Genomic DNA, 22877 nt, shown 5'->3' with positions numbered 1-22877 from the left:
TAAGAGCCCCTGCCTCTTAAGAACCTACTCCTCCCATCTGCTTAGAGATTAAATGATATAATATAGTCCTTTTCAGAAAGATGTTAATAGTAAAATGATCTCTCCTCCTTTTTTCCTCTTACCTGTCTTCAATTCCTCTGGAATCTCCTCTTTGTTCTATATTCATGAAGCCTTGGTCATCTAATGTCATCTTCAGTTTTCTGTATTACACTGAATTAACAACTTCTCATAAGATCATCCTGATACTTTATCAACTAGGAGTAGTAGTTAGCTTGCCTTGAGACATTTGGCTATTTCATGATCTTATATCACGTGGTTAAAAACCTCTTTCTATCTGGATATTGTGTGTGACTGTTTGTATTCATCAGTCTTTTCTGTTCTAACAGTTCTGATTTTACTCTTCCTTCTACAAACAAAGATGGAAAGAAGAAAAGTGGGTTCTCTCCTGAATACATTAACACATAGTTTAATAAAAAACCAGGATCATGTGCCAAATCCTGGAGGTGAGAGGTGGTCAAAAAAATAAGCCATGATCCATAGGAGGAGGAAGAAGATTCTTAACTAATTCAGTGAGATAAATGTTACAAGGAAAAAGAGAACCAAGTGCTGTGAGAGTAAGAAGGTGACATTTGGCCTTGAGGAAGTTTGGGAAGAGATGAGTGAATATCTAGGAGAGTGGGCCTTTTAGCAGGATCTTGAAGCAGGGCTAATTTATCCTCTAGGCACTGTGAGCACAGTACCTAGAGCCCACAGTTCTCTTAGGAGCCTGCAGAAAAGTTTCAATTTTAATTTATTTTAAAATCAAAAGAAGAGGGGCGCCTGGGTGGCGCAGTCGGTTAAGCGTCCGACTTCAGCCAGGTCACGATCTCGCGGTCCGTGAGTTCGAGCCCCGCGTCAGGCTCTGGGCCGATGGCTCGGAGCCTGGAGCCTGTTTCCGATTCTGTGTCTCCCTCTCTCTCTGCCCCTCCCCCGTTCATGCTCTGTCTCTCTCTGTCCCAAAAATAAATAAAAAACGTTGAAAAAAAAAATTTAAAAAAAAAATAAAATCAAAAGAAGAATGAATATAGGAATAATGAATATGTAATAATGAACCCAACCCGGATTATATTCATCTTTCTACTAATGCAGATATAAAATGTAATTTTCAATATTTTTAAAAATAGAGGTAGTGGCTTACCAAGGTGAAAGTACCTGGGACTTGCAAAAACCAAAATGCAGCATACTTTGAAGGGGAAAGTAAGCATTTGTGGGTGCTAGGGACTGGGATTGGCAAAATTTTGAGTAAGAAGCTTATAATTAAATCACAGATTCACTTTAAAGAGCTTAAATAAATGTGGTTTCTTTTACACATGCTGCTGCTGCTAGTTGAAGTATTATGATAACGAGACAAATAAACAGTACTTAACTAAATACCACTTGATTTGCTAAACCCCAAATAAAGACTAAATAGTGAATGAAATAATCATTATGTTGAGAGGCAGTATCTACTTTAATATTCCTTAGTTATTATCAATTTAATATCAACTTTTCAAAAAAATGATAAGATGTATACTTCACTGATAACAGAATTCACTGGTAACAGAAATGTCGCTAAAATGTGGTGGTGTGAAAATTACATCTTTGATTCTTAGAAGTGCTGTAATTTTTTGGTTTTGCAAATCCATTGCCATACAGGTCATATTTCAACATAAAATAAATCTCCCTGGTGAGATAAGGACTGACCATTTCAGACCTTGATTTTATTCACCATTATAAAATGTAACCTATAGGTGTAGGTTAGTTGTAATTACTCCTATTTTATAGATGAGAGAAACAGTCAAAGAAAGATTTGGAGTATTTTTCCCATGGTCAGACATTTAATAAGAAAGTGGTGGGGCCAGGATTTCAAGTTGGGTAATCTTGATTCCAGTACACTTCTAAGTTGCCAAATTCAGTTTCGGGTAAATTAAATCCAAGGTCTTTGGGGACAGGTAATGGGCAGATGTTCAGCATGGTGTATAAGTCTAGATCTCAATATAGGCCAGAGATAAAGATTTTGATGTTTTCCTCATATAGGTGGTAGATTTTAGTAGGAAGAACCAACCCTGAAGATTAGTATTTTGGAAACCAAGATGAGAGATATGGTGTCAAGAAATATGAATGGTCAGTATCGTGAAATGCAGCAGAGGATTCTTAGAACATATGGACTGAAAAGGGTCTGTCTTAGCAACAATAAGGATGTCATTGGTGAATTGCAAAAAGAAGTATTTAATCAGGGGTGCCTGAGTGGCTCAGTGGGTTAAGCATCAACTCTTAATGTCAGTTCAGGTCATGATCTTATGGTTCACGATTTTGACTCCTGCTTTGGGCTCTGTACTAACAGTGCAGAGCCTGCTTGGGATTCTCTCTCCCTCTCCTCCTCCACCCTCCCCTGTTCTTGCTCTCTCAAAATAAATAAATAAACAAAAAATTATTTAATCAGCAGTGCCCCTCTCTGTTAGAAGGGAAGTTGAAGCACAAAGAAGATAAACCTTAGAATGTGACCTTTACTGGAAAGTTGTAACTTTTATTTATTTGGTTTTTGTAGATGTTACTAGTTAAGGGTCTTGAGATCCTCGTTGGTAATGAGCCAGTGAGGAATGACAGAGATGCAATTTAGGTCCCTTGATTACTCATAAGAGAGATTTGATCTCAATATGTTTTTAGTGTGACTTTATTGAATAATGTCTGTTGAATTGCAAAAACCCACTTGAATTCAGAAATACATATTGTCAGACAGAATGTATCTGTTCTGTATTTAATAGTCCAAGTCTATTTGAAAAGTGATCAAATAGTGTCTTTTTAAATAATTTGAAACAGATTTGGGTATTACATTGTGGCTCTCTAGACATTTAACTTGTTTAAACTTAAGAAAAATTGATTTCCAATTAACACCAGATTTCATAAGAAAGAAAATATTAGCTAAATAATTAATTTTTTGAAATGGTATGTATTGCAAACAAAAATAGGCAGCATCTGTTAATTCAGTTGGGTAGACAAGATTGAGCTTGGGCCTTTAAATTTTTAAATATTGTTCAGAATTTTTATTTCAAACATCTTTTAAGGGTATTTAGTGCTAATACTATGTCTAACCAAAGCTTGAAGTCTTTGATTTCTCTATAGTTATTAAATATTTTATTGACTGATCAAGTGGTGAGAGCTGGTCAGCTGACATTCTCTTCACTTGAACTCCCTCTTAATGATTACCTTCATCTACAATATAATGATATTAATTACATTAATTTATATTAGTTAACTGTTAATAACTGAGGCATTGCAGTTTTAAAAATTGTTTATAAATAAGGTAGTAAAGAATAAATTATTGTCAGAATAGTTTAATTTTAATTTTAATTTTTTTTTTTTTTAATTTTAGGGAGAGAGAGCCCAAGTTAGGGAGAGGGGCAGGAGAGAAAGAATCCTAAGTAGGCTCAGCATAGAGCCTAATGCGAGGCTTGATCCCACGACCCTGGGATCATGATTTGAACCAAAATCAAGAACTGGATGCTCAACTGACTGAGCCACCCAGGCACCCCTGTTCAGGATAGTTTTAGTGTATGTTCCATTGTATTCTTATTAGGTGAAATTTTGTAATTCACACTATTGTAAGATGTTTCAGAGGATTTTGAAGGTCTTCTAGTTTCACCTCCCGTCCCTTGCATGAATCCCTTTTGCATTATGACTGAGATGCTCATGCAGTCTTCACATTTCCAGGGATAGATCATTACCTCTCAAGATATACAGGAACTAGTCAGTCATGTGTGCCTACCATATACTAGACATAGCAATGAACGAAATAGACACTTGCCCTATCCTCATGGAGTCTATAACTCAACAGTGAGTTTGAATAAGTAATTAAAAGTATGTAAGCATTGTGAAGAAGAAATACAGAGTGCTATAGACTAATATGACAAGGGAATTTAACAAAATCTGAGAGGATCAGAGAATGTTGTCTAAGGTATTAAAGTTTTAACGCTAACATTTGGAGGATAAATTAGCTAGGATAAAGGTGGGGAAGTTTTTCAAGTCGAGGGAAGAACCTTTATCAGGATCTAGAGTTGAGAGCATGGCACATTCAAGGAACCCGAAGTAACTATAGTGACAGGGCATTCTCCTCACCTCTGCAAGAACCTAGCATGTCTCTTATGTATTGGGGACTAAAGAAACATATTTTTATTTTAAGGATTTTCAGATTTGGAAAGTCAGCATTAGCAATAGTGAAGTACTTCCCTTAAGTGACTATAAGAATCAGACATTAACGAAATAAGAACAGGATGTTAAGAAAACCTCTCACAGGGGCGCCTGGGTGGCGCAGTCGGTTAAGCGTCCGACTTCAGCCAGGTCACGATCTCGCGGTCCGTGAGTTCGAGCCCCGCGTCAGGCTCTGGGCTGATGGCTCGGAGCCTGGAGCCTGTTTCCGCTTCTGTGTCTCCCTCTCTCTCTGCCCCTCCCCCGTTCATGCTCTGTCTCTCTCTGTCCCAAAAAAAAAAAAAAAAAAAAAGTTGGAAAAAAAAAGAAAACCTCTCACAAATAACTGGGGTCCAGGGGGAGTAGAGACCGAAAGGAGATATGAGATATTATGCAAGTAAGGGCAACCGGTTGTAAACATGGGTGTTAATCACTAATACACTTACAGGCTGCTAAGACTGGAGGAAATTCAGCTTATAACCTAAAATGGCATTTTATAAAACAAATGATTTGATAAAAATTATATTCTTCCTTTTTGTTTCATGTCTCTCCTTGCTGGGAAATGGCCTCTTGCAATCATGATAATATAAATTGATACTGTTATTTGATTGTTGACATTTTAAATTTTATTTTTTAAGTTAACATACAGTAAGGATGGGGCACCTGGGTGGCTCAGTCAGTTAAGCATCCGACTTCGGCTCAGGTCACGATCTCACAGTTTGTGGGTTCGAGCACTGCGTCGGGCTCTGTGCTGACAGCTTGGAGCCTGGAGCCTGCTTCAGATTCTGTGTCTCCCTCTCTCTCTGTCCCTTCCCCTCCCTGTTTGTGCTCTCCTTCCCTCTTTCAAAAATAAGTAAACATTAAAACATACAGTAAGGTTTACTTTTTGGGGGTGTATAGTTCTATGAATTTTAACATACGTATCAATCTGTATAGTCACCACCACAATCAGGGTACAGTGTAGTTCTGTCACCCCAGAATCCTTGAGCTGTCTCTTTGCAGTCCCACTCTCTTCCTACACATAACCCCTGTTTCCCATCTCTATAGTTTTGTTTTTTTTGTCTTTTTCCCATCTATATAGTGTATTCTACATAAATAGAATAATATGTATGTAACTTTTTGATACTGGCTTCTTTCATACAGTGTAAGTCCTGTAAGATTCATGCAAGTTGTTACTTTAACAATAACTCATTCCTTTTATTACAGGTTTTTGTGTGAATATAAGTTTTTTATTTCTCTAGATACTCAGGAGTGGGATTGCTGGGTCATTTGTTAAGTCTGTGTTTAGCTTCGTAAGAAACTGCCCAACTGTTTTCCAGAGCGGCTCTTTTGTATTTCCATTGGCAACAAAGGAGTTCCATTTGTTCTGCATCCTCACCAACACTTGATATGGTATTTTTTTTATTTTAGCCATTCTAATATGTGTATAAATAAATGGTATCTCGTTGTAGTTCTTTTTTAGAGTCTTCATTATAATTTACAGAACACAAAATTACGCAAAGTGAACAATTTTGATGTTTTTAGGTATTCAGAGTTGTGCAAGCATCACCACAATCTTAAGTTCAGAACATTTTCATCACTGTGGTTTTTATTTTGCATTTCTCTCGTGGCTAATGGTATTGAGCATCTTTTCATTTGCCATCTCTGTTTCCTAGTCTTCTGTCCATTTTTTATTTGTGCTGTTTGTATCCTTCCTGTTGAGTGCTGAAAGTTCCTTATGTATTCTGAATATAAGTCCTTTGTTGATTATGTGCACTGCAGATACTTCTCTCAGTCTGTAGCTTGTCTTGTCATTCTTTTAACAGTGTTCTTTTGCATAGCAAAAGTTTTTAAGTTTGGTGAAGTCCAATTTTTCAGTTTTTTCACTTTGGTATCATCTCTAGGAACTCTGTGCCTAACTTCTGGTCACAAAGATTTTCTCCTTTATTTTCTTCTAAAAGTTTTGCAGTTTTACATTTAGTTCTGTCATCTCATTTGAGTTAATTTTTATAGAAGGTGTGAGCTTTAGACCAGTTCATTTTCTTACATATGGATGTTCACTTGTTCTAATATAATTTGCTGGAAGACTCTACTTTCTCTTTTGAATTGTCTTTGCACCTTTGTCAAGAATCAATGGGCCATATTTTTGAGGGTCTATTTCTGGACTCTGTCCTGTTTTGTCGCGTTATGTTGCTGTTTGTCCTTTTACCAATACCGTACTATGGACAATGTCTTACAATCAGATACTGTGCTTTCTCTGACTTTATTGTTCTTCTTCAGAAATTTAATGGTTTTTCTAGTTCTTTTGCTTTTCCATATAAAGTTTAGACTCAGTTTATCTATATGTACAAAAAAAATCCCCCTGGCATATTGATTTGGAAGTGTGTTAAGTCTATGGATCAATTTAGGGAAAGTTGACCCCTTTACTGTTTAGTGTTCCGATCTATGACCTGTGGTAAGTCTCTCTATTTAGGTCTTTTTTTTATATATTTCATCAATGGTTTATAGTTTTAAAGCTACAGATCTATGTATATTTTGTTATATTTATACTTGATTGTTTCCTTTTGGGTTTTGTTGTTGTTTATTTATTTATTTTGGGAGAGTGAGAGAATGAGCTCGAGTGGGGGGAGGGGCAGAGAGAGAATCCCAAGAAGGTTCTGTGCTGTCAGCATGGAGCTTGATCTCATGAACTGTGAGACCATGACCTGAGCTGAAATCCTTCCCTACCTTAGTGTTTTAGCCTCTGCAAGTCCCTGTTCTTACCATTGTCATTGCCACCACTACCACAGAATTTCTTAGGGTCTAGGGTGGAAGAAAATGGATAAAAGAAAAAAAAGAGAGATTCTCTCCACTGAGTGCTAAGAGATCCCTTTTCTTTTCCTCAAGTCGGATTTACAGGCTGTTTGAAGCTCAGTCTGTCTGCGCTGATGGCCACTTTTGGGTTTGGGGGTGTCATTGAGTCTAGGCCAATGGATATCAATAAGGAAAAAATTGCCAAACTGATGGCTGCTTTGCTGCTACTTCAAATTCTGTTTTTTTCCAGCAAACTGTCTGATCCTATTTACTTTTCAGAGCCTTCAAATAACTGCTGCATGCGTTCTGTTTAGGTTTTACAGATGAATTCAGTGGGAGAGACAGATGGCATATGCTTACATCTTACTCAAAACCAAAACCTTGATTGCTTGTTTTTTTTAATAGGACGCTTAAAAAACTATTTTCTTCCCCTCTAAACAAACAAAAACTAGATCTTGCTAGAACCGAGCTATTCTTTAATACATTTCTTTGGGTAAGCTTCATTAACCCCTGAAAGGGGAATTTTTTTGGGAGGGGTGGTGAGGGACATGAGTACAGGAATTACTTAAAAATTTGTTGCCTTATGGGGAGCCTGGGTGGCTCAGTTGGTTGAGTGTCCGACTTCGACTCAGGTCGTGATCTCATGGTTTGTGAGTTCGAGTGCCACATCAGGCTCTGTGCTGACAGCTCAGAGCCTGCAGCCTGCTTCAGATTCTGTGTCACCCTCTCTCTCTACCCCTCCCCTGCTCACACTCTGTGTTTCTCTCTCAAAAATAAATAAACATTAAAAAAAATTTTTAAAAATGTGTTGCATTGTATATAACATGCCCATCTTTCGAACTGACTTTAAATTACTTTTATGTAGCATGATTGAAATCAGCTTCATGATTTTTATAGTTCACTTAAATTGAAATCTAATTGTATTATTTTTATGACAAGTGATCCTTTGTTCTTAATTATGAATAATCAGTACATGCTTATTTAATATTTGCAACAACTCTGTCTTCACTTACAACCTATTTAGTAGATAGATCTGATCAAGGAATCTAAATATTATATAATTACATTGCCTGAATCCAAAACTTAGAAATTGGTATACTTTTTTTTTTTTTTTTTAAGAATACTAGTAATTGTAACACTTTTGCCTCAGTGGATTATTGTAGCTGCCTATGAACAACTTTTATCTTCACCGGCTATCAGGATAAGCACTGGTTTTCAGAAAATGTTAAAAATTATCCCATAAAAAAAAAGTAAGAGCTATTGTTGAAAGCTCTTATCCATTCATTTGGTAGTGGATTGTTTCTTTTTACTTTTTAGCCCATACAGATCAACCCATTATTTAATAATGAAGTTTGTCTTCATTGTTAGAATTTTAGGGTTCTTAAGTATAGGGATTATTTATTGTTTCTTTAGCACTTACTGTCATTCAGTAGATAATGAATAAGTTATCTTAAATTTGGATAGTGAAGTTTTTTTTTTAATAAGTTAATAGGGAAGGCTTTATTGCTAATTAAATATGAGACATTACAGAAATATTATTCTGACTTTGAAATCTGCAGGGCAGAAACAATGAGATAATGTGTGTATGGAGTAAACACATGTACACAGAAAAATAGAGATGTTATAGCCATTAAGAGATAAGACTGGCCAATCCCACGGTTGCTGTGGCTTTCTACTTCCCAAGGAGCACATCTCTGTTAAGATTTCTGTGGGTGGGTCCCTGGCTTTTTGACCAAAACCCTGTGTCCATGCAGCAAACTCTCCCTTATGTAAAGTGATTAGAGTGTCTGTTCTTTGAAATCAAAAAGCACAATAGAAACAGGTTTCTGCTTAAACATTTGCAAAGAAAAACATCCTTATATGAATTTTAATGAGGTTTGGTATAAATTATATCTTTGATAACCTAGTATGATACAGCACAAATTTAGAGTCAGTCATATACCACCTTGAATTGGAGAGTTACTGTTTACCTGCTATGTGATCCTAAACAAATCACTGCTAAGTTTTAGTTCCCTTGTTTGTGAAACATTTACATGAGATCCAGCTAGTAGTGTACTGGAACTGGCTTGCACCCCTTCATAAGAGCCAGTTGTTAAAACTTTAGAGATCTTATGAGCTGATTGTTAAACACAGCCATCATTAAAAATTAAATGATACAAACTTTAAATTATGTTAAAAGCAAAAATAATGCTGAACCGGTCACGTCCTAATTATTTGGCTACCTTGTACAATATGTCTATTATGTCTGTATGGTGAAATACCATATAATGATGTGCTGTTGCATACCTCTTCCCAACTCTGTGTTCAGTGCATTTACATTGGTACCTTGAAATCTGCATGATAGTATTTATACCACAGAAATTGGTATTATTTTATTTTTTTGATTTATTTATTTATGAAAAATACTGATTTATTGTTTTGATGGTTGTCTAGATGTAAGAAAGTGATAGAAAAATACCAATAAAGCAGATTAAACTTAAAAGTTTGTTGGGTCTGTTGCTTGTTATTGTTAGTAACTCAGAAGTTGATGAAATATTGTAAACTACAGGCATACCTCGTTTTATTGCACTTCATTTTATTGAGCTTCACAGATACTGTGTTTTTTACAAATTGAAGCTTTGTGGTGACCCTGAATCCAGTAATTTTATTGGCACTATTTTTTTCCAGTAGCATTTGCTCACTTCATGTTTCTGTGTCACATCTTGATAATTTTTGTGATATTTTGAACTTTTTCATTATTATGTTTGAATTACTGCAATTTCATGATAAAACTTTAATGGATGAAGAGTTACTTCTCATGGATGAGCAAAGACAGTGGTTTCTTGAGATGGAATCTACTCCTGGTGAAGATGCTATGAATTTTGTTGAAATGACAAAAAAAAAAGGGGGGGGGTTAGAATATTACATAAACATAGTTGATAAAAAACAGTGGCAAAGTTTGGGAAGATTGACTCCAATTTTGAAAGTCCTCCTGTGGGTAAAATGCATCATATGCTACAGAAGAATCATTTGTTAAAGGAAGGGTCAATCAATGCAGCAAACTTCACTGTTGTCTTCTTATTTTAAGGATTGTCTGAGTCTGGGTGGCTCAGTCGGTTAAGCATTGGACTTTGCCTCAGGTCATGATCTCAGGGTTGGTGGGTTTGAGCCCTGTGTCAGGTTCTGTGCTGACAGCTCAGAGCCTGGAGCCTGCTTCTGATTCTGTGTCTCCCTCTCTCTCTCTGTCCCTCCCCCACTCACGCTCTGTCTCTCAAAAATAAACAAACATTAAAAAAAAAAAAAAAAAAAGAATTGTCTGAGCTGGCTGGGAGGTGGTGGTTGGGCAGCCAGCAGGGTGTGGTGGAAGCCACTGCTTCCTGGCTGCATTCCTGGCCAGTGATACCCCCAGAGAGGGCAACCTCTTGGCACTCATTGGGCACACCAACAGCCTCACCACGCCTGCATTCCTCGCCATGGCCATCACCTCCAACCTAGGGGTGGTGGCCCCTCCAAGAAACTAGTGATCAAAAATTTCTGAGACAGACCTAAATTGCCTGATAGCTGTGCTCAGAATACCCGGCAGAAGCATCATGAGGTAGTGAAAGCCATACAGCGTGATACCTCCATCAGATGCAACCTGGAAGAGCTCTACCAGGATGTTGAAAATACCTGTTCTCAGAAAGTTTCTCCAACGCTCTACAAACAGCTGCGCGAGGTCTGTGAAGATCATGTCCAAGCACAGATCCTTCAGTTTGGAGAAGCCTAGATAGTGTTTTATTTTTAAAGAAGATTAACGTGTGCTGGCAAGATCATTGCAGACAAATGATCATTATCAGAAGTATTTTCCTGTTTTTGGATTGCATTTTTGTATTTCTGAGTTCCCCACTTCCTTCTGTCTGGAATATGGGGTTGGAACTTTTTAGAAAGCAGATCATTAGTGATAAAGATGCATCTGAGTAAAAGTATTGATGGAAATTTGCTATTAATTTAATGAGAAAGGAACATTGAAGCAGTGGATTGAAATTTACTGAGAACTCAGCTGAGTATGCTCTCTGACCTTCAGGTATATTAAGATCCATTTGAAATTTTTGGCAGAAACTAATTGTTTATATGATGCAGAAAGCCACAGATTAATGCAAGAAAGAGAGATTCCAGAATATCTTAACCATGTCAGTAAGTGTTTAGAGGAAGAAGGAGACCAAGTAATCATGTATTTAGACCACAGCACACAGAAACCACTGATTGCTTATGTGGAGAAACAGCTATTAGGAGTACATTTAACAGCAATTCTGCAGAAAGGGCTTGACCACCTGCTTGATGAGAACAGAGTGCCTGACCTCATTCAGATGTACCAGCTGTTCAGCCACATGAAGGGCGGGCAGCAAATCCTGCCGCCGCACTGGAGCAAGTACATCCAGACTTTTGGGACAACAGTTGTCATCAGTCCCGAAAAAGACATAGACCTAGACATAGACAGGAACTGATGGATTTTAAGGATCTGATGGGCAATGTGATAGAAGTGTGTTTTCAGAGAAATGAGAAGTTCTTCAACTTGATGAAGGACTCCTTTGAAACATTTATCAATAAGAGGCCAAATAAGCCTGCAGAATTGATAGCAAAGCTTGTTGGTTCAAAATTAAGAGTGAGTGTTAAAGCAGCAATAGATGAAGAGCTGGAGAGGATTCTTAACAAGGTCATGATAATATTCACGTTCATTCAAATGCTTTGAAGCATTTTATGAAAAAGATTCAGCAAAAAAGACTCCTTGTGGGGAAAAGTGCCTCAGTAGATGCTGAAAAATCTATGTTGTCAAAACTAAAGCATGAGCGTGATAATTGCTTTCACCAGCAAGCTAGAAGGCATATTCAAGGACATGGAGGTCTCCAAGGACCTCATGGTTCATTTCAAGCAGTATGGTGCACAATAAAAATGACCCATGCTCTATAGGTCTAACAGTGAATGTACTTGTGATAGGATCCTGGGCAATACACTAATCTATGGAAGTGCATTTAACTCCAGAAATGGTTAAACTTCAGGAAATATTTAAGACATTTTATCTCGGAAAGCACAATGGTTGAAAACTTCAGTGACAAACTAAATTGGGGCGCTTTTTTTTAAAGTTTATTTATTTATTTTGAGAGAAAAATGAGGAGGAGCAGAAAGAGAATCCCGAGCAGGCTCCCCATTGTCATCACAGAACCCAATGTGGGGCTTGATCTCACAAACTGTGAGATCATGACCTGAGTCAAAACCAAGAGTCGGATGCATAACCAACTGAGCCACTTAGACACCCCAGGTCATGCTGTTTTAAAAGCAGAGTTTAAGGAAGAAAAGGAGTTCCATGTGTCCCTCTTCCACATGCTGGTGGTTCTCATGTTCCATGAAGGGGATCCATTCACCCTTGAAGAAATAAAAAAATGTCCACAGGGTTAGAAGACAGTGAACTGAGAAGAGCTTTAGAGTCCTTGGCCTGTGGCAAAGCACAAGTTCTGGTTAAAAGTCCCAAAAGGAAGGAGGTGAAAGATGGGGACGCATTCATGTTCACTGGGGAGTTCAGGGTTTTTCTAATAAAGATCAACCAGATCCAGATGAAGGAGACCATTGAAGGACAAGTCAGCACCACTTGAGAGAGTGTTTCAGACAGTATCAGTGTGTTACAGACAGTATCAGGGTGATGCTGCTATTGTCAGAATAATGAAGATGAGAAAGACTTTTTTTAAACATTTTTTTGTTTATTTATATTTGAGAGAGAGAGCGAGCGAGAGAGTGACAGACAGACAGACAGAGCACAAGTGCGGGAGGGGCAGAGAGAGAAGGAGACACAGAATCCAAAGCAGGCTCCAGGCTCTGAGCTGTCCACACAGAGCCTGACACGGGCCTTGAACCCGTGAACTGCAAGATCATGACTTGAGCTGAAGTCAGATGCTCAACTGACTGAGCCAACCAGGTACCTCAAGAAAGACTCTTAGTCATAATCTTCTGGGTTCTGAATTGTATAATCAGCTGAAATTTCCAGTAAAGCCTGGAGATAGGAAAAAGAATTGAATCTCTTACAGAGGCTGTATGGAGAGAAACAAAGACAATTCTAATCAGGACCACTACATGGCCTGATGTGTTGGCCAGCTGTTTTCTCTCAGTGAGACAATAGAATATAACTTCAGAGCAGTGAAGCACTTCTGTGCTTTTTCCAGGACTTCTGATATTAAACGAGCATGGAGACTTTTGGATTCGAAAGAAGAGATGATTCTTGGATCACTCTTCACAAAGCTTAAGGGTTTGCAAATGGCACATGTGCCTTTCCCTCCAGTTCTTCCTCTTACTCTTTTTGGCGTTTAAATAGTTTCTGTCGCTCTGTGCAGAATGACTTTGAGATTGGACAAGAAAATATTGGTTAAAAGAGGCTCCTTTGTAAGGTGTCGCTCTTGTGGCAGAACACTGAAGGTTTGGTTTGGCATGTGTGTGTGATTATGAATGTATAGTTAAAAGACCCTCCATGGGCTGCAGAGATGACTGGATAATTAAGGTCTTGATATTGTGAAGCAGAGGTTATTTTGTCAAAAGATTAAGAGAGTTTTGTTGGCATCTGATTTCACATTGTGTGTGTATGGGTGAAGTTGAACACAGGATAATGATGATGTCTTGATTTCAGCTCAGGTCATGATCTCATGGTTTATGGTATTGAGCCCCATGGTGGGCTCTGCACGGACAGCAGGGAGCCTACTTGGGATTCTCTCTCCCTCTCTGCCCCTGCCCCTCCCCCTGATCATGTGTGCGTGCTCTCTCTCTCTCTCTCTCTCTCAAAATAATTAAGCATTTAAAAAAAAAAACTTTAAATCTCCTATAAAACTTTTTACAATGGTTATAGCACAGTTAACAATAGTCGTCCCTGTTCATGGCTGTTAAAACAAACTAAACTTTATTAGAGCAACAGTACAAATGCTGCAGTTAAAAAATTCAAATAGCAGTTACCGCAATGCAAAAAACAGGGGCTGCTAGATGCAATCTTAGAAGACTGAACACAGACACACTCTTCCCAAACCCCTTAACAGAAAATTCACAAACAGCTCAGAGAAAGTCAAACAGAGATGCTCATGGGTTCACCGCAGCAAGTACAACATAACCCAGGGCTCTCTCAGTAGACATGAGAAATCTCACCATGAAACCTCACTCGAAACAGTCCGTCATAAGAGTTTAAAGCATATGGAAGATAAAGGAAATAAAGGGATGTCAGTATTTAGTTTTCATAAGTGATTAGCCAGGTTTTGACACTATTTCTTCTTAATGCTTGCCAACGAAGGGCTCTTGTTTCCAACCTAAGTGTCCATCAACTAAGAGAACCTGCCTTCAGGATTTTGTTGGCACCTGATTTCATGTTGTGTGTGTATAGGTGAGGCTGAGCACAAATGATGAAGTTAGTACTTTAACTGTAACAAAGAGACTTTTCTAGAAACATTTAAAAGTACTTTATATTTTACATAAAAGCATGTTTCATTTTTGATTAAAAGCTACCAAACGAATTTTGATCCAGGTATCCATGTTTAAAGTAGTGTTTTCTGGGATGTACCACCTATGTAATTTGATTTTGTGCTAAATTATTAAAAGTTTCTCCCTTTTTTGATTTTACCTTCCCCAGCTCCCAAATTTATTACCAGCCTCTGCCTATGGGTCCTGTCCCCATGCTTTAATAAAATCACCTTTTTTGCACCAGAAAAAAAAAAAAAAGTTTCTCCCTTTTTGAAACGTGTGTTTAAAATATGACATCTTATGGGTTTCAGTATGGAAATCCTCACCCTTTAAGTATTGTCATCATTTCTATATGTGTAAATTTTCATTTGCAAGTTCTGTAATATGTGGTCTATAAAAGACTAAATAGATTTCTACCTCTTAAATTTTACATTTATTGTCTCTAGAAAATCTCTCTAGAGAGTGTTAATATTGTAATTGAATAGATAAACTTACTCTGAATAAAATTAGTTTAATTGGCCTAAAAAAAAATTTGCCTGAGCATCCCAACCTTCAGCAACTACCATCCTGATCAGTCAGCAACCATCAACACTGAGGCAAGATCCTCTATCGGCAAAAAGATACCATTTGCTGAAAGCTCAACTTATGTTTAACATTTTTTAGCATATATTTTTAATTAATTAATTTATCTTTGAGAGAGAGCGCTCAAGTGGGGGAAGGGCAGAGAGAGAGAGAGAGAGAGAGAGAGGCACAGAATCCGAAGCAGGCTCCAGGCTCTGAGCTCAGCCAAAGTTGGACACTTAACCGACTAAGCCACCCAGGTTCCCCAGCATATAAAGTACTTTAAAAAATGTTTATTTATTTTAAGAGAGACAGAAGGAGCGTGAGCAGGGGCGGGGTGGGGAGAGAGAGAAGGAGAATGAAAATCTCAAGCAAGCTCCATGCTCAGCTCAAAGCCCAACGCGTGGCTCGATCTCAACAACCAGGAGATCATGACCTGAGCCAAAATCGAGAGTCAGACGCTTAACTAATTGAGCCACCTAGGTGCCCCATAAAGTATTTTTTAATTAAGATGTATGTATATTGCGTTTTTTAAAGACATTATGCTATTGCACATTTAGTGGACTACAGTGTAGTATAAACATAACTTTTTAAATTTTTTAATGTTTATTTTAGAGAAAGCGCACTTGCGAGAGTGGGGGAGGGGCAAAGGGAGACACAGAATCCAAAGCAGGCTCTAGGCTCTGTGCAGACATCTGAACTTGAACTCATGAGCGAAAGATCATGACCTGAGCCGAAGTCAGACACTTATTTGACTGAGCCACCCAGGCACCCCTAAACATAACTTTTATATGCACTGGGAAAGCAAAACATTCATTTGACTCACTTTTTTGCAGTATTTGTTTTATTGCAGTGGTCTGGATCCAAACCATCAATATCTCCAAGGTATGCATGTGTTATCTAATTCAGCAAAGAAGTTGCTGATATCATTGATGAACGAATGAGGTTATGACATACATCATTGTTGTTTCACGTTCCTTTTATTCTTTAAGTGAAAATATCAAATAACATTTAGATTGGAATTACACTCCATCAGTTGCAACCCTCGGTTGGCTTCTCATGAGTTTGGCGAAATCAGAAGAGCATTCTGTGAGAGTAAGCTGGCTTTATGAAATTTACAATAAAGACTATTGTATATTTTATTATAATTTTTAAATTATTTCCTATAGCCTTCAGTATTTATAACAAACACACATTTCATGCACACACACACACACACACACACACACCCAAGGGCTGATTGTTAAACATTCAGCAGAACACCTCTGTGTCTTGCACAGAACGGCATTCATTAAATACTCCTTTCTCCTCTCCTTTTCTCCCCCTTGGCCTTTTTAAAGAAAATAAAAATATCTACCATATTTAATGTAATCAGGGTTGGTGAAAGAAAAAACTCTTAACACTGGCTTTAACTTCAAGGCTGTTATATTCTTTAGTATTGTCACTTTCATCCTTATATTAAAAACAGATCTTAGTTAAAAAGGACAAATGAAGATTTGAGGGAATAGTATATTCTTTTGAATTCCATTGCTGGGAGCTCTCATGTCTAAAAATACCAATACTCAGTTCTGTTTCAAAGAGGGACATTATAGGCATAACAAATATAATATTAAATATTGGAAAGCTCCTGTGAACCATAATACTTGTCAAAATTTTCTTGAAAATGTTTTTCCAAGAAATAGGAGTAATTTAAATTTTTCCTTTTATTTTGAAACTTTTTGTTCTTTTTCCCCTTTGTCCCCAATCCAGTTTAATAAGGAAATGATCTTATTTTTCTTAAATTTTTTTTTTAACATTTATTTATTTTTGAGATAGAGAGAGACAGAGCATGAACGGTTTTTTTTTTTTTTTTTTTTTTTTTGGAAATGATCTTATTTTTAAAAAACAACAACACATTTTGACACTGGTTACAGTCACAAGCTGATTTTCTTTCATTCCAAAGATATATTATGGATTCTTTAACAGCATTATATTTTCTGTCATTTTGATTTTTCTTCTCATTTCTAATCTAGAATAAAACATTTTTTTAAAGCTTCTGTTTGACAGGGTTTTTTTCTTACGCATTCAGAGTATACTCACTTCCCCTACCTTCATCTATATTAAATAAAAGAAAAGCCAGCTGTATTTCTGTGGTGCATAGCTGATTGCTTTCCAGCTCCCAAAGGAGAGGAACTAATTGCTAAACATAGAGAAAATGAAACAGTGAGATACCTTTCTATGTGGATTTAATAGTTACTAATCAGGGAAAAGTAAGCCTTTACACGTTCTAATCCTATTACTTCCAGAAGAATAACATAGAGTAATAGTGTTTCCTTCTCATGTATGTTTGCAAATATATACAGGAAGGATTGAATTATGTTGGCATCTTTGTAGAAAACCAAGTGACCATACATATGCCGACCTCTTTCTGTGCTCTGTGTTATACTCCACAGGGTTTATCCTTATGCCCGTGTAACACTTATTTTCATTACTATTGCTTCATAGTAAGTCTTGAAATTGGACAGTGTAAATCTTCAGTTTTTTTCTTCATTTTCAATATTGTTTGGCTATTCTAGGTTTATTGCATTTCCAAATACATTTTAAAATCCTGTCAAATTTTGTAAAAACAAACAAAACCCCAAAGAGACCCTGCTGGGATTTTGATTGGGACTGCATTAAAGCCATAGATCATTTTGGTGAGAATTGACACATTAACAATGTTGAACATTGTAGTTCATGAACATGTAGTATTTCTCCACTTATTTAAGTCTTGTTTACTTTGTCTTTTTTAACATTTTTAGTTTTCCAAATAGTTTCTCTTTTCCACGCTTTCATGTACAGATCTTGCACATATTTGCTCAGTCTGTCCCTAAGCATTTCATACTTTCGATGCTATCATAGATGATACTATTCTAGAATTTTATTTCCTAATTATTGCTAGAATGTTGAAATACAATTGAATTTTGTATATTGTCCTTATAATCCAAAACCTCATTAACTTATTAGTAATAGCACTGCTTTTGTAGATTTCTGAGGATATAGTACATACACATTATGTTGTCTGTGATTAAAAACTATTATTTTTTTTTATTTCTGATCCATATGCCTATATTTTTTATAATTGTTAACCCACAAGTTACAGGCATACCTTATTCATTTATGTATTTTTTGTCTGATCATTAGTAACTTCCTTAATTTGAGATCATTATGACCAAATTTTCAAGCTGTTAGTAAATAGAGGAACTCTTTGGTATAGCTTTTCTAATAAGGCCTGTCATTCAAAAGATGCCTTTCATATCAGTACCTAATAAATAATACTTGGAATGGAATGTATTAGAAAATGTAAGTTTCTAATTTTTACAGAAAACTGAAGCTATTTCTTTGAAGCTTCTTTTAATCCATATCTTTTATCTGCCGCTGTTTAAAAATTTAAGACATATTTTATATTAGTAGATTTACTTTGTAAGGAAAGCAAGATTTACTTATAAAACAGCCAAACCTGCTGATAGCATTTTGAAATTTTGTGTATTCTTCCATAATATTATAGTTATTGTATTGATGTACAATAACATTGTACAACAATGTATTGATGTTTTATACATTTCCTAGAAAATTAAATATAGGTTACTTTCAGAGGTAGAATAATTTAAATGAACCAATAGTTCAATTTGCAGTGGCAGACCCTCTTTCCTGTAAAATAGAAAAAGCAGATGGCAGTAATCACTGAAATAAATTTCATCAGCATGTCTATAATTTTAAATGTATAAGGGTTGTTGAGCTCATCTTTCATATAGACTGTTGAAATTTGTTTCCATCATGGAGGAAGGAGAAAGGAAGAGTTAATGTCTAAGGGGAATAAATGTGTCGCCCATAAGTCTGGGGATATGAGCTGGGATCCTTATAAATATAGAAAGCAATGTAATGATAGTATCGTCTGTGACACTTAGTAATGGAAAAAGAGGAAGGAGATAGTATGAGTATGAGAGAAAATAAGATTGAACCTTCAAGTGAAAGTTGAACGTTTATTGTATTAATTAATACTTACTTGCAGACTTGAATGCTAACCTTGGCTGGCAGAAGATGCAGTGGATGGAAAAGGAACTTTGGTTATAAATAAGATCAGAAGAAACGTGACAAAATAAAGGATAGTAGTTAGGTTAGATGACTGAATTTTTTAAAGGATTATTTAGTCTCACTCTCTCATGTAAATTATATGGCTAAATTTGGTGGTTCATTTGGCATGGTTTCATTGTAGATGTTAAAATTATTTGGATAGGAAGTTTGCCATAAAGCATTAGATAATATTGGTATCTCCCTATTCTTACCTTTATCTTTTCTGAGAGCTTGCCCTTGAACACACATGTGCTCGCTCGCTCTCTCTCTCTCTCTCTCTCTCTCAAAATAAATAAATAAACATTAAAAAAATAGGAAAGAAAAAAAGCCCAGGATAATTATGTAGAAAGGACACTGTGTTAGTAGTGGAATCTGAATTTGAATCGTAACTCAGCCAGTTGGTTGACTTTCGGCAAATCACTTTGAGCCTAACTTTGCTCTGTACAAAATGGTAATGGCATTCTGGCAATTCAGGACTCTAGCATAATGTAGATAGATACTCAACAAATCATAGTTACGACTCTTTTGGAAAAAAGAAAAAAAGAATAATTAGAAAGTACTTGTTAAGGTAATCATCTTTATAAAGTCAGTGCTGAAAATATTAGAATTGTCACTTCAGTGGCATTGCTAATGAATAATCCAAGAGGAACTAATTTTCCTCTTTTTTGGTAGTAATGCAATATTTTATCAATTATATATCATCTTATACTGTTCTCAGTGGGATGTAGGTCTATAAAATCAACACACTGTATTTTGGCTGAGAGTAGGAAATGTCTTCCACTTTTAGTGTAGTCTTAGCACAGTGCTAAATGCACATTCCTATAAATGGTTGACACATGGGTGAATATGTATTTTAAGTTGCACTTTTATTTCTTCAGCTTTCACAACTATTGTTCTTATAGTTCTCTTACAGTACGGTTTCCCACCACTAAAACCCGTATGTCCTCAAACATGTCTAACTTTCGTTAGAGCCTTTGTATTTTCTATTACACTTGTCCTCACGTTTTTGCCAGGCTAGCTCCTCCTTGTCATTCAGATTTCAACTCAAATGCCACCTCTTCACAGACATGTTCTCAAACCACTCATTCTAATGTCACCTTCCCTGCACTTGTTACAGTATCATATTACCTGGTTTCATTTTCTTCATAGCCATTAAAACAATCTGAAAGTACCTTAGTTTACTTAATGTCTTGTTTATCCTTCCTATAGAATATGAGTTCCATAAGGAGAGTAGAGTCCTGGGTCCTACTGTGTCTTATACTGTATAAATGACCCCTTGTGGAAAAGTTAGCATCATTTACTTTGATTAATAGTTTTCTTTGCCTGTGTCCAATATGTTTGTTTTATTCCTGCTAATTGACATGTCTATGAGAGCTCATTTCCGTTCTCTCTAGTTTTGTGTATGTTTGAAATTTTCCACAGTATAATGTTTTATAAAGGATGAAACTGCTTTATATTGCAGAAAAGTACTTACTGATGTGGAACCAAAGTCTGCCTGTATTCTTCTCTTTTCTTATATTTTAAAATAACTTTGTAACAGTGGGCTCTTCTCCTTCAAAATTTTTCATGTCTCCTTTTTTAAAAAACAAACAAACATTTTTTGTTTTCTCTTCCTCTCTCTTCCCCTTCTCTCTCCCCATTACTCTCCTGCACCTAGTAATTTACTCCAAAAGCCCAGTGTACAGTATTAGAACCTGAATGGGATGAGGAAGGCACCTGCATGGGTGGGAGTGGGTCACTGCAGTCATGTTGGTTACACACAGAGGCTTGATCAAATAACTAAATATGTTGAAGGTAATAGGAGCCAGACTTCTTTTAGGGGAGGAAATTACAGATATGGAGAAGGATAAAGCTAGAATAAACTGTATGGTGTTGGGCTGGCATTGGAGATATTACGATGAGCTCATAGTTTTCAACATACATAGGCTGATGTCGTACATGGGTATGTATGCATACATGCATTAGTTTTGTGTACTAAGAGGGAATGGGAATCAAAACTCCAATAACAATGAGCACACTGAGTATCCAGATGTTAGTTTCTAAATATAATTAGTTCACATGATTTGAAACATGTAACACATGATTTGAAAACATGAGTTTGTTCCAATACAATTACTGTATTAGGGAACAGATAGACCCCAACATGAATTTTGTGTTTATTTATGTGTAGTTTCACCCTTACGAAACACTAGGTAAACTCAGAATTTTATACCCAACTAAACCAAGCTCTGTAGAAAGACACAAAAAACACACATGTGCACACCTCAAACATTTACCATTTACCTTATTTTACCACTTGTGTTATGTGCCATACCCATTCACATCTGGTGTAAACTTTTCCCTGATTTTATATGGCTAGCCCTCTTCACTTCACAATAATTCATAAACGCCTTTCAGACAACCATTTCTACAAGCAAACTTAAGATCTTTTTAAGGTACAGTGCCATGTTTACTGTGGTATATGTGTATTTCTTATTTAACATATGTAAAACTATGTTACTGTTTTTATTAGGTTTTTTTTTCAAAAATGTTTATTTATTTCCTTAGCATGAGAGGGACAGAGAGAGAGGAAAGAGAGAATCCCAAGCAGGCTTCACGTGGTCAGTGCAGAGCCAGACTGGGGCTCAATCTCACGAACTGTGAGATCCTGACCTGAGCCAAAATCAAGAGTCGGATGCTCAACTGACTGAGCCACCTAGCTCTCCTAAAAAGTATTTTTTTAAATAAAAGTATTCTGTATCCCAGAATTTAAGAATGAAATCAACAAATTCTAGGCAAAAGAGGGAATTCCAAAATTCTTATTCCAAATGAGCTTACTCTTAGGATTGGAAATTAAGATGTAAACATCTGGATAGTTAAATAACTACATCAGTTTAAATAAAGGGTTTGAATAACATGATACACAAAATCAAAAGAGTTGTGCTAAGGTTGTAAACGAACAACTGCTGAAGTATTATTTATATTTATATTATATTTAATTATATTATCTGTATTGCTAAGCTTTTTATTTATTTACTTAGAGAGCAAGTGGGGGGAAGGGCAGAGAGAGAGAGGGAGAGAGAGAGAATCCCAAGCAGGCTCTGCGCTGCTAGCGTGGAGCCTGACACAGGCCTGGATTTCATGAACCGTGAGATCATGACCTGAGCTGAAATCCAGAGTCAAGACGATTAACCACCTGACCCACCCAGGTGCCCCTATTTTGCTGAATTTTAATAGCCAGTTCTGAACTTACTAAATTATATGTTTCATTTTAATGTTTTAAAACTAATGCACTAACCAAAAATATTGCATCAGGGCATGATTTAATAGTTGCCTAAATTATACCTTTTGCAGAATCTTAATAAAGAAATATTATGTTTATAGAAACTTAAAGAATGTATCTTCTCCAGTACATGTTTTTAGTGTATCACCAAAAATTGTTCTTGTATTTCCCCATTAAAATAAAATATGGCAATTTCATAAGCTGAGACATATTAGAAAATCTGTTTTTTATTCAAGCAAATAGCCAACATTGTATAATTTCTTCTTTTTATTTCTTCAAGCCATCAGCAATGTTTTTTACATGTTTTCCAGTAGTATATGATGAAAAGTAATTGTGTTTTTGTTTCCATATATTTTGTGTGCGTCATTCTAGCATTTTTCTTTCCATGGCAGAAGGAATCCATTTCCTCAGTGGTATGTGGCTCTTTGTAGCTATGAAGAAGTTACAAAAGCAGTTTCTAAACATTTTTCATTATGCTTTCTAAAATTTTATCAAATACTTGGAATATCTTTGGACTTTAAGTCATTGCTGACAAATTCATAAA

The 22877-nt window shown here is 36.4% G+C and overlaps 1 protein-coding gene and 1 pseudogene across 3 annotated transcripts in view; both read left to right on the top strand.

The window, feature by feature from the left end:
* XPR1 (xenotropic and polytropic retrovirus receptor 1) overlaps positions 1 to 22877 on the top strand; it is a 220340-nt gene that overhangs the window by 86337 nt on the left and 111126 nt on the right. The window lies entirely within an intron of this gene.
* LOC131496080 (cullin-4A-like) lies at positions 10483 to 16754 on the top strand (annotated as a pseudogene).

This window comes from Neofelis nebulosa, chromosome 15, assembly GCF_028018385.1.
Source record: "Neofelis nebulosa isolate mNeoNeb1 chromosome 15, mNeoNeb1.pri, whole genome shotgun sequence".
Taxonomy (NCBI): domain Eukaryota; kingdom Metazoa; phylum Chordata; class Mammalia; order Carnivora; family Felidae; genus Neofelis; species Neofelis nebulosa.
The sequence above is the reverse complement of the archived record's forward strand: the minus strand, read 5'-3'. Positions and strand labels throughout refer to the sequence as shown.